Source organism: Aquarana catesbeiana, linkage group LG07 (genome assembly GCF_042186555.1).
Source record: "Aquarana catesbeiana isolate 2022-GZ linkage group LG07, ASM4218655v1, whole genome shotgun sequence".
NCBI classification, from domain to species: Eukaryota; Metazoa; Chordata; class Amphibia; order Anura; family Ranidae; genus Aquarana; species Aquarana catesbeiana.
In genome coordinates, this window is record NC_133330.1 from 278,744,199 (window position 1) to 278,756,272 (window position 12,074).

The window sequence follows — 12,074 nt, forward strand, 5'->3', positions numbered from 1 at the left end:
CCAGTCTCCCTTGAAGACAGCGGTGGGCTTAAGTCTTCTATGTTTCCCCTGAGAGATCTCCAGAGAGTCAGCCGGGTGGGCTGGTGAAGAGTCAGCCAGGTGGGCTGGTGTAGAGGCAGCTGCAGCCAGATGAGCTAGCATTGCCTGAACCAGTGGTGCTGGGATCAGTGGCCACAGAGGAAGCAGAAGGAAAGGTTACACACTGTTTCACCCCACATGTGCTATTCTAAGGGACTGTGAGTTTCTGCCTGTAAAGGGCTGTTACTGAACTGCCAAGTCAGTCCCATCAGGAGTGAATCAGAAGTTGTGCAGGAAAGGAACAAAGTGTGTGCAGGACGAAAGTTGTCCCTGAAGTTCTTTTTAAAATCAAGTGGGCATCTCATTAACTCCCTATCCCCCTCCAAGTTGTTAACCCCTTAATAAACAACAAGAACAAAGCTACGTACTATTTTCTGACTTTGTGTGCCTGTGAAGATTCGGTGTGCCTGGGTGTGCAGGAGTGGGGGATCTCTGTTCATCTGCAGCTCCTATGTGGAGTGTGCTACACTTTTTTTTGTGTCTATGTAGAATCATTATTTGTGTAATGCCTGTCATGTTGTAGCATCCCTGGGTACACTTGTTTAAATGAACGAGGTACACCACACTACTGGAGGTGCCAATGTATGATCCACTAACACTGAAGGTTCTTTTGGTGTGTGTGTGTGTGTGTGAGACACTTTTTGATGGGTTGCCGTGTCTGCAGTTTGTAGCTTTTATTGTTGCAAAGGTTTTGTTCCTTTGATTGCTTCCCTGTGATCAGAATAAAGTTTCCTTCTGATTGGTTTATATCTGAGGTTGGGTGATTGCTTGAAGGCCAGCATTGGGGGGATGTTAGGAGATTTCTTTAAGCATTTTATCCTCTGTTATGATGGGTTGCAGCTCTTTGATTATCTTTCTCATCCTTTCTAGTGCTGGATTGTATGTGTCTACTGAAAAGTGTAAAAAAAAAAAACAGCCTTGTATCTCTAGTAACCACATAAAATCTAGCAGAAAGATAATCACTGAGCTGCAACCCATCATAACCGAAGATGAAAGACTGAAACAGATTTACTAACAACCCCCAATACTGGCCTTAGCGCAACCGCCCAACCCTAGAGATAAATAAATCAGCAGAAAATGTCACTCTGACTACAGGGACCCAAACAAGGGAACAAAACCTTAGGCAGCACAGTGGTTTAGGGGTCAGCATTTATAGTGGTTCTAGGCAAGACATTTTTACCTTAATGCATTCCCTGCATTTAGGGAAAAAAATTTCCCAATAGGTGTATTGCGCCCCCCCCCCCCAGCCATCAAGTCCTTGACCAGTGTAGGAACTAATGTCCCCAACTTCCACTACCCACTCTTTATTTACTACTCCCCTTTCCCTTTCTTATCTATAATAATTAGATAACGCACACAGGAGTTGTTTTGGAGTAAAACCGGCCATAGCAGCCTCCTTTATTATAAAATATAAAACCAACTTTTAAATAACTTTAAATAACTCTTTTAATGAACATTTTGTACAACTATGTATAACTTTTAACTGACAGTTCTTACACCTCCCAATCTTTGGTCTTCTGATGGCACTCTTAACTTCATCTCCTCCATTTTAACAACTTCACCAAACACCATACACTGCGGTACATAATTTACCATACCAGGCCACCAGCCGTATTTAAAAACAGCTCGGTGACAACACCCTTCCCGCAGTGTAACATCTGTCTTCCAGCCTCGCCTTCCGCTGTCAGAACAGAACACACCAGAGGGGCCCAGAATACTGAAAGCCCCCCACCATTTACCATCACCTCTTTGCATTTTACCACCATCAGAGACCAAAGATGCCGCCGATAAATTGCTGCTATGACGACCATGATCCATTCACCTGTAATAAAGAAAAAACAGAAACAGCAAACCAGAAAATACCCACAACAAACCAAAAAAGGGAGGGTGGGTGGGCAACTTCCCCTTTGTCTGTCTCCTCACACTGCTCCTGCTTAAACCCCGCCTATTCCTTTTATATCTCTCCACCCCTAAAGTTAACTTCAATCCCCTCCCTCTTACTTCCTTTCCATTTTTAACCCTCCGTTGTCTCCTGTTCCACCTTGTCATGCCCAGCCCTTCATTACCATTCCATATTTCCATTACCATTCCGGGCTTCCCTTGACCAGTGTAGGAACTAATGTCCCCAACTTCCACTACCCACTCTTTATTTACTACTCCCCTTTCCCTTTCTTATCTATAATAATTAGATAACGCACACAGGAGTTGTTTTGGAGTAAAACCGGCCATAGCAGCCTCCTTTATTATAAAATATAAAACCAACTTTTAAATAACTTTAAATAACTCTTTTAATGAACATTTTGTACAACTATGTATAACTTTTAACTGACAGTTCTTACACCTCCCAATCTTTGGTCTTCTGATGGCACTCTTAACTTCATCTCCTCCATTTTAACAACTTCACCAAACACCATACACTGCGGTACATAATTTACCATACCAGGCCACCAGCCGTATTTAAAAACAGCTCGGTGACAACACCCTTCCCGCAGTGTAACATCTGTCTTCCAGCCTCGCCTTCCGCTGTCAGAACAGAACACACCAGAGGGGCCCAGAATACTGAAAGCCCCCCACCATTTACCATCACCTCTTTGCATTTTACCACCATCAGAGACCAAAGATGCCGCCACAGCCCGCAAGGATGACCCCTTAGCCTTAAGGGCACCTCCACACCCGCAATGCCCTCTCAATGCCATCTTGAAGCCCGAGAGCCCAAAGATCAATGCCTACTGCGGTAAGGTGCACCCCATCTCCCCTTAGGTACATCCCCACATTAACCTCCAACTCCGTGTGCCTCACCACCAATCCCCCATTATTAACCACAAACTTTCCAATTGCCTTGTTTACTTTAATTCTGGCTTTGTTGATCCTAGGTACCGATCTAGCCATGCGCCATGACGTCCTTGCCACTATGTCAGACCAAACTATGATCATGCCCGGGAAGGCCACCCGAAGTGCCAAAAAATCACACTTGACGGCCGACACCAGTTCCCTGGTAGATCGGACCCCCAGATCATTCCCTCCTGCATGTATCACTAAAACATCCGGGGGTCTATCGAGTCGAGTGTATCGTTCAAATTCCTGAACCACTCTACCCCACCCCATGCCTGGAAAGCCCAACCAGCGAATACATGCCTCCCTCCTGGAAATCCCCAGTTGCCTGCCTTCTGGTCTGACGTCCCCCCTTTTTGCACCCCAGAAAACATAGGAGTGCCCCAAGATCCAAACGAGGCGTGGTTGACCCCCATCTGCAAAGACATAACACAACAAAAGACAAATTGAAACATGTGCACTTCCCCTACCCCTGTCCTCAAATGCATGTAATCATAAAATATCTATGTATATTATTATTTTTTTTTTTTATTTATATCGCATCTGATGACAATTGAGGGCGCACATAAGACTGGAACCTCCTGGATTCCCACCTCCCAATCCTCTTGATTGCTGCCTCATCCAACCCACACCTGGCAGCTTCAGTAGCCGCCCCGATACGGAAGGAGTGTGAGGCGAATTGCCTACTATCCAATCCTGCAGCCCCAATGCATTTTCTAAACACTGCAATGAATTGAAACCTAGATAAGAAAGTTCTATCTTCATGCACAAACAACGGCCCTTCCCCGACCGGGCGAATTAGCAGAAATTCCTCAACTACTTGAACCGGGCAAATTCCCGACCCTGGTAACCTGAACAGTTGCACTTTTACCCCTTTTCCGGCTTGGTCTGTTTTTGACCTGCCCAGTTTCAGCAACACCCTATCCCGTTTTACTTCCACATCCTGCATCTTCAAACCCCCTGCTACTTGTTTTGCTGGACTCACCAACTCGCCAACCCGAAACGCTCCAAAAAACGCGATAGAAAAAACCGCCTTGAACAAAATCACTTCATAACCCGACTTACATACCCCACCTAACTTATTACACAATACCTGTAATAATGAAAAAGATACCGGCCTCCTCGAATCCTTCTTCGCATGGCTCTTCCTATAACCTTTAAAGGCCTGTTTTACCCAGAAATCCTTGGTAAAATCAGTCAGGCCCTGCAACTTGAATAGAAAGGCCAACCCCGCCAATTTCCGCTCAATTGCGGACACTGAACCACCCCCTTCCATGTGTCGTGACACAAAATACACTACCAACAGCCTCAAGTCCTGTTCTCCCAGCCCAGCGTCCGCCAGCCGTGTAAACGTGGCCCATTCCGACCATACTTTTTCATATGCCGCCCATGTCGACCCACTCACCGATTTCCTGATCCATCCTGCGGCGATTCCAATACCGTCTCCCAAAGCCACCCCGGACAAGGAATCCCCTCTGTTTCCGCGGCGGGCGCCAGCTCCCTGAATCTGTCCCACTGGAACCGAGACAAGGAATCAGCCAAAGTATTGTCTACGCCCGGGATATGCACAGCATATAGAAAAACATTAATTTGTAAGCACCTCAACACCAGGTGACGCAACAATCGTATTACCGGCGGGGATGATGCCGATAGCCGATTGATGACCTGAACTACCCCCATATTGTCACAATTTAAACGTATTTTCAAGTTCCGCCATCTCTCCCCCCACAATTCTACTGCTAATACCACCGGGAATAATTCCAAAAGCACCAGATTCCGGGTAAATCCCGACTCTACCCAAAAATCAGGCCATGCCTCCGCACTCCACTGCCCTTGGAAAAAAGCCCCATACCCCGTAGATCCCGCGGCGTCCGTCACCAAATCCATGTCACAGTTACTTACCGGTCCTTCCATCCACACCGAGCGCCCGTTGTAGCTTTCCAGGAACGTGTGCCACACCTTCAAGTCCTCCCTATGTTCCCTGGTAAGCCTGATAAAATGAGTCGGAGACTGTATCCCCGCTGTGGCAGCTGACAACCGGCGGCAAAAAACTCTACCCATTGGAATAATGCGACACGCAAAATTCAACTTACCTAAAAGGGATTGTAATTGCCGCAGCTGCACTTTCCTCTGTCCCATCAAATCCCTGACATCCCTTTTTAACCCGTCCACCTTATCCCCTGGCAACCTGCACTCCATGTCTCTGGTATCTATTTCGATGCCCAAAAAACTCAACACTGTCGTCGGGCCCTCTGTTTTATCCGCTGCTAATGGTACCCCAAACTTACCTGCAATGTGTTCCAAGGTTGCCAACAGAATCGCACACCCCTTGGACTCACGAGGCCCCACGCAGAGAAAGTCATCCAGATAATGAATCACAGAATCCATCCCTGACACATCCCTAATCACCCATTCAAGAAATGAGCTAAACAGCTCAAACTTGGCGCAAGATATCGAGCAACCCATTGGCAGGCACTGATCGACGTAAAACTCCCCCTGCCAACAGCAACCCAACAGCCAAAAGCTGTCCGGATGTACTGGAAGCAAACGGAATGCCGCCTCAATGTCTGCTTTTGCCATGAGTGCCCCCTGACCGTAATGTCTCACCCATCCCACCGCTGCATCGAACGATGTGTACGACACTGAACAATCTTCAGGATTGATACCATCATTCACAGACGCCCCTTTTGGAAATGAAAGGTGGTGAATAAGGCGAAACCTGTTTGGTTCCTTTTTAGGCACCACTCCCAACGGTGACACTACTAAATTCTGTAACGGCTTGGTTGCGAAAGGCCCACTCATTCGCCCCAATGCAACCTCCTTGGCCAGTTTTTCCAAAACCACCCCAGGATTCTGCAGTGCAGACCGCAAGTTCTTGGCCATCGGAGGTATAGCTGTCAGAGAACATGGAATTCTGAAACCCACTGAAAAACCCTCCCCCAACTCCCTCGCTGCCTCTCTGTCCGGGTACCTATTTAAAAAAGGCCGCATCCTTACCTCCTTCACTGGCGTTATCCCTCTTCTGAGCAGGTTCCCCTGTCTTCTTTCCTCTTTTGAAGCAGCGTGACAACGCGTGGTTCCCCCCACATCCTGAGCATTCATGTTTAAAACGACAGGATCCCCCAAACTTGCAGGATCCTTCGTTAAACTGCCAACACACCCCAAATTTTTTCCCGGCCGGGAGTCCAGAGGTAGACGATCCCCCGGCCCCCCCATGAAAAGGCTGGTTTGGTGCCCTGGCGGAAGACATCAAACGCATCCATAAGCTTATATCCTTATGGTCCCACCTAAGAGCCGGCCTCACCGCCCTGCGTTGCCTAAATTGCTCATCGTATCGAAGCCACGCAGTGCCCCCATACACCCTATGTGCCTCGCCTATGGCATCCATGTAGCAAAACAACGCAGAGCAATGCTCCGGGTTCTTTTCGCCAATTACACTCGCCATAATGGCGAACGCCTGCAACCAATTACTAAAGGTCCTAGGGATCAGACGATACCTTCGCTTCTCCTCATCTTCTTTTTTGGAATCGTCCGGCTTTACCCTATCCAAGTTGAACTTCTCTAACGGTAACAAGGAAAAAATTTCCACATACTCACCTTTTACTATTTTCTCCCGCACTTCTTGTTTTAAGTGTGCTCCCAGCGGGCCTTCATAGCAGACGTACACTTCGCATTTAGCCGCATCCGCTATCCTGACCACATCCTTCCTGACCGCCACTGCAGATTCCCCCGTGGCGGTGTTTTCCGCCACCCCGGCGTCTGAGTCGGCGACAGCCTCACCCCTTGTCCCCGTTGTTCCCCCAACACCCGACTGCTCCACCTGCCCTCCAACCCACGGCGCCACTATCGCTGGCGCCGTCTGGTTGGTTGCAAATCGTTGCACCAAATCCCTTAATCCTCCCAACAATTCCTGCAATGTTCCCCCTGTCCCAGCGGCGACAGGCTGAACGCCCGTCCCCCTTAAGCCAGGCGATCCCCCCGCCACGGCCCCTAGAACTCCCCCAGGAGCCATGGTGTCCCCCCCATCACCCCTATCTAACCAAATACAACCATCAACATTGATAACAGAATCAGTTAAAACATGTGACTCACCAGGCTGACTGGGTCTGCTTCCCATCGCCGCTGCACTGGATCCTCCAGAAGGCGCGATGTCCTGGCGCACGTCCTCATCCGAACCCGACAGCTCTCCTTCCGACCGAACTTCCGTGGCTTGGAGCATCGGCGTGAGTAACCTCCCAGGTGAAGCTTGCCTAGGGGCTGTGGATTCCCATCTTGTGGCTGTTCTCCCCCTTTCCTTGCGACCACCTGCTGCTGTGCTCTGCTGTCCCACACTGCTGTCACCTCTGCTGGCCCCTGAACCTCTCCTTCTGTCTTCCACTGGCTCTCTTCCGATCCTGGCTGCATGGGGGCTGCCAGCAGCGTCTGGTAGCTGACCTCCAGCCGTGCCCCTGCTCCTCCCCCGTCGGATCTCCCCCCTAGCAGATGCCTGTGCTGTGGGGGGGACCGTTCTGCTGCTGTCCTGTCTTCTGGGTGGCGAAGCCCGGGCGCCATAACGGCCCGAAGCCCCGCCCCCCGCGCTCCGCCGTTGTGGAGGATTCCGCCCGGTCCCCCCAGGGGTGACGGCGGCCACCCGTTTTGCTGGTGGGGCCGACGGGTCCGTTCCCGGGCTCCTATTAGGGCGAGCTGTTCTGGATGAGGGGCCTGGTGAAAAACGCTCAGGCGGCCTAGACCGCCTGGCGCGTGGCGTCGCTTCCCCCCCCCGCCGGACCCCCCCGCTTCGTCTAGGAGCAATGGAGCTACCTGAGCCTGTAGCCATTCCTGTCCCCTCGTGGCCGCCGCCGTCCTCAGCCTTGCTAGGATCAAATCAATGTCTGCCATGCTGCTGCAAAAGCTTCTCTCCCCCTGTGGCAACTTCCCCTTTGTCTGTCTCCTCACACTGCTCCTGCTTAAACCCCGCCTATTCCTTTTATATCTCTCCACCCCTAAAGTTAACTTCAATCCCCTCCCTCTTACTTCCTTTCCATTTTTAACCCTCCGTTGTCTCCTGTTCCACCTTGTCATGCCCAGCCCTTCATTACCATTCCATATTTCCATTACCATTCCGGGCTTCCCTATCTCGATCCATCCATCTGCAGCAGCACTGGTCTGTGTTCCTCTCCTAACAGGACACGAAGGCAGCAGTGGGAGACATTGACTACTGCTGCTGTCAATCAAATTCTGTGGGGAGGGAGCCGGGCTGAGCAAGCGACTTGCTATGGGGCATGTGCAGAAGAGAAGGAGCCAAGAGCATAGCTCCCAACTGTCCCTGATTTCGAGGGACTGTCCCTGATTTGGAGCAATGTCCCTCTTTCCCCCTTTATTTGTCCCTCATTTTGGCCTGATCTATATAGTTGCATATAAAATGCACTTTTTATCTTTCAAAAAGTGTTTCCCAGTGATAAACCTTTCATCCAAATTCTAAATTGCTGAATTTGTACATTTTAAAAGCATATATAAAAAAAAAAAAAAAAGCCCTTGTGGATTTGATTAACCTTTTTTTGGTTAATTCTCCTTCAAAGGGGTGTGGCAGGGGGCGTGTCCTATGCCTACATACGTTTGGTAGTAGGTGTCCCTCATTGCCATCTCAAAATGTTGGGAGGTATGCAAGAGCGCTGGCGGGGAACCCCAGAAAAGGAGGTGCGGGGCTGCTCTGTACAATACCATTGCACAGAACAGGTAAGTATAACAGATTTGAAAAAAAATTAAGCCTTTACAACTGATTTAAAGCACAGTGGTCCTTGAGTTGGATCTCAGTAAGACCCCATTCGCATTATGTGATTTGGAATTGCCGGCATAATCACTGTGATTCTGTCCACCATTCCAAATCACTGGGAAACTGCAAGACGTGCATTTGGGTGCCATTATTCCCATTGGCACCCCAAAAGCAGTGTGATTCTGCCACAATTACGATTGTCGTGTGACAGAATTGTGCAACAGAAATCACGGGTGGGACTGTTCGTTCCCGCTATGCGATATGTGAACGTGGTCTCAGTGTTCTTCTTTTCCCAAGAGAGTGTTGTCTTTGTTACTTTTTTAAAAATTCTGCTACACTATTGTGTATCAGTTCTGCTTGGACTGAGAAGAAAGGGGTAGACCCTAAAAAGCTTTTCCTGAAAATGTAACTGTTAGCGGCAACAAAAAAAAAAAGGGGGTATCACATACAGTCCCTAATTGTGTTGTTATAAATAAGCGAAAAAACAATGCTAGGACTGTGCATGCCACTTTTTTTCTTGTATATATAATCAACTAGAGCGCTCATCTGCAGCCAGACTGGCAAATTACATCATAACAAATGTAACAGTGTTTGATACGCTTTTACACTGCAATATTTAGACACACACAGCGCAAAAATACCTTTCTGCTGTTGCTCCTGTAGGGAGATTTAAAAACTCCCTTACAGGCTTTAACTTAATCTTCATACAATTTTCATAGGTATTTTTTTGGTCTGCTAGTAAAAAAAAGACAATTGTTTATTTCTGACATCTGTGCAAAAGATGTTCTTAAATTTAAGGAACATTGCAGTCAAACAAGAATATAAAGCATTTAAAGTAGAACTCTGCTCCAGAAAAAATAAATAAATTGCTTCATATTAGGGCTGCATAAATTAACGATTAATTCCTCGATTAATCGTTCATTTTTTTGATCGATCAAAATTCTTTTGATCGGTACTCACCTCTCCGCCGGCTTCCGGTTCTTCAGGGAGTTCCGTCAGAGATCCGTTGACGTCACAGACATCGATGTCACCGGACTCCTCCCCCTTTCCCCAAGTGCCTTCGTCTGCTAACGAAGGGAAGGGGGGAGGAGTCCGGTGATGTCGATGTCCGTGACGTCACCGGACAGCCTGGACAGTGATGGTAAATATGGAACTTTCTACGTTTTTCTTAAAGTTTAATAAAAAAAAATTACTTACGTCAGTGCTACAGTTTGAATTTAAAACGTATTTGTGTGAACTGTGAAGTTAAGTCATGGATTGTGGAAACTAACTAGTGTTGGGTGATTGTATAAAGTGTATACCACATTTACCACTGACTAATGCAGAGTTGCAATGCAAGGAGATCAGCTAAAAGTAGTTGGATCTGTATGTGCATTATAATTAATCGAAATTAGTCGATTCATCGATTTAAAAAAAAATCGATTAATCGAATATAAAAATTTTAATCAGTAACAGCCCTACTTCATATACATGCTCTTTTCACTTTAAAATTGACTACAATATGGAAAGTTTTTACGATGTGTACATAGCATTTACTTGTTGATTCTGCCAATGATTGTAACAATGCTTTACGTCTTAGCCCCATTGTCAACCTTTTTATCCTTGCCTCTCTGGTTATTTGAATAGAGACGTCATCATGTCAGTGTCTGCCTCCCTAGAGGTCTTGTTGGCCACAGAGACAGAGCTGATACCATCTTCCAGGAATCACTAGACTTCTTCAAGGGAAGGCTGGGGTGGGGAAGCTGAAGGAGGCAGCTTTGCTACTCTGTGTCAGTACACTTCTTAGTTCTAGTTGTAGAGTATTGTTAAACTCTAGTTCTAAACACGGCCAGATTTTACAGGGAGAGCAACAATACGGAACTAGTTGGACTGTTTTCATCTGATCCAGTCAGTACGTCTGTTGTTTTTCAAAAAAACAACCTCTCCTCCAGATGTATCAGTTTACAAGGATGTGTTAAACCATTTAACACTGAGGGGGTGCTTACAATAATCAGCTTTTATTTGTTTATGTGAAATCTTTATTCTAAAATAAAAAGAAAATAAAGTTTTAGCTGGAGTTTGGCTTCAATGGGGGTTATTTACGAAAGGCAAATCCACTTTGCACTATAAGTGCAAACTACAAGTGCAAAGTGCACTTGAAATTGCACTGAGAGTGCACTTGGAAGTGCAGTAGATGTGATGGGGGACATGCAAGGAAAATAAAAAACAGCATTTTAGCTTGCATCAGTAGAGGTTCCCCTCATTTCAGATCTACCCCTCAGATTTTCAGCGACTGCACTTCCAAGTGCACTTTCAGTGCAATTTCAAGTGCACTTTGCACTTGTAGTGCGAAGTGGATTTGCCTTCCGTAAATAACCCCCATTGTGTTTGTGTCTCTAAATCTACCAGTGCATCTAACAACCCCCCCCCCCCCCCCGACTGACAATGCTGCTGTCCAAGGGTGCCCCTGTGCTCCTTCATCCAGGGTGGGGCACACTAATGGAGGAGGTGTGTTACTGGCCAGATCACTAGTTGAAAATAGAGGGGAAAGGGCCTGAGAAAACTAATCCAGCCATCACATCTAATTGGTAAGCTGCAATATATTATTACATTTTTGTTTTTTGGGTTTAATATCACATTAAATTCACCAATATATTATATTATATTAATAAGCACAATATACTATTGTATATATAATTTTGGGGGAGTTTTTCACTTTTGCGTGCTTTTGGCTGGAATTATTTGAGAAGTCTGCATGAGATATTTACAGCATAATACTTTTAAAGTAAACTTATTCGAAAATTTCAAAAATGTTATGCGAGCTAACCATTTTAACTCACCCCAACGTACAAGTATAGTGCTGGCTACATATGCCATGCATTGTGGTGCACTACGTTACAAAGATTGGTTTAGAAATTTTTTTGGTTTCTTAAAAAGCATTGCCAGCCCCTTCAAAATGAATGGGCTGCCTTTTTGCAATTCACATTAACGCATGGCTCATGTTAATGTGCATGCAATAATGCACAGCAATAGAGCAGAGAAATAAAGGGGCTCTAAACATCTGAATCCTGCCTAGGAGCCTGTGTATAGGGACATTAGAGCTGAACTCAAGGGGGATATGAAAGGAATTTGATAAATGCTCTGACATGATAAGAGCAGTTAATACTCACTGTGCTGCTGATCCTACATTGTCCAAATGGCATACTGAAAATGTGTTTGGGCAGTGATCAATATGTGCTGCAGTAAAGGTCCTGGATGTGCTGTCTGGCAGGGGGGTTTGGATTAAGGCACTGACAGTACAAATTTACAAATCATTAGGCAAGTAAAACAGTCCCCATATTTATATATAAGCTGTGCATGAAGCTGCTTGCTTAGAGTTCAGCTTTAAAGTGTTACTAAACCCAGGACCCTGCATTCACTATATCTGGTCTCC

The 12,074-nt window shown here is 46.6% G+C and overlaps 1 protein-coding gene and 1 long non-coding RNA gene across 2 annotated transcripts in view; one reads left to right on the forward strand and one right to left on the reverse strand.

Annotated features, from left to right (window-relative positions):
* The window catches only part of SEC16B (SEC16 homolog B, endoplasmic reticulum export factor), a 367,224-nt gene that overhangs the window by 182,892 nt on the left and 172,258 nt on the right, over nt 1–12,074 (forward strand). The window lies entirely within an intron of this gene.
* Nucleotides 1,442–8,018, reverse strand: LOC141103613 (uncharacterized). The gene is made up of 2 exons (XR_012235344.1): nt 7,003–8,018; nt 1,442–3,326 (listed from the first exon to the last, which is right to left on the reverse strand). It is a non-coding gene; the product is annotated as an uncharacterized lncRNA (long non-coding RNA).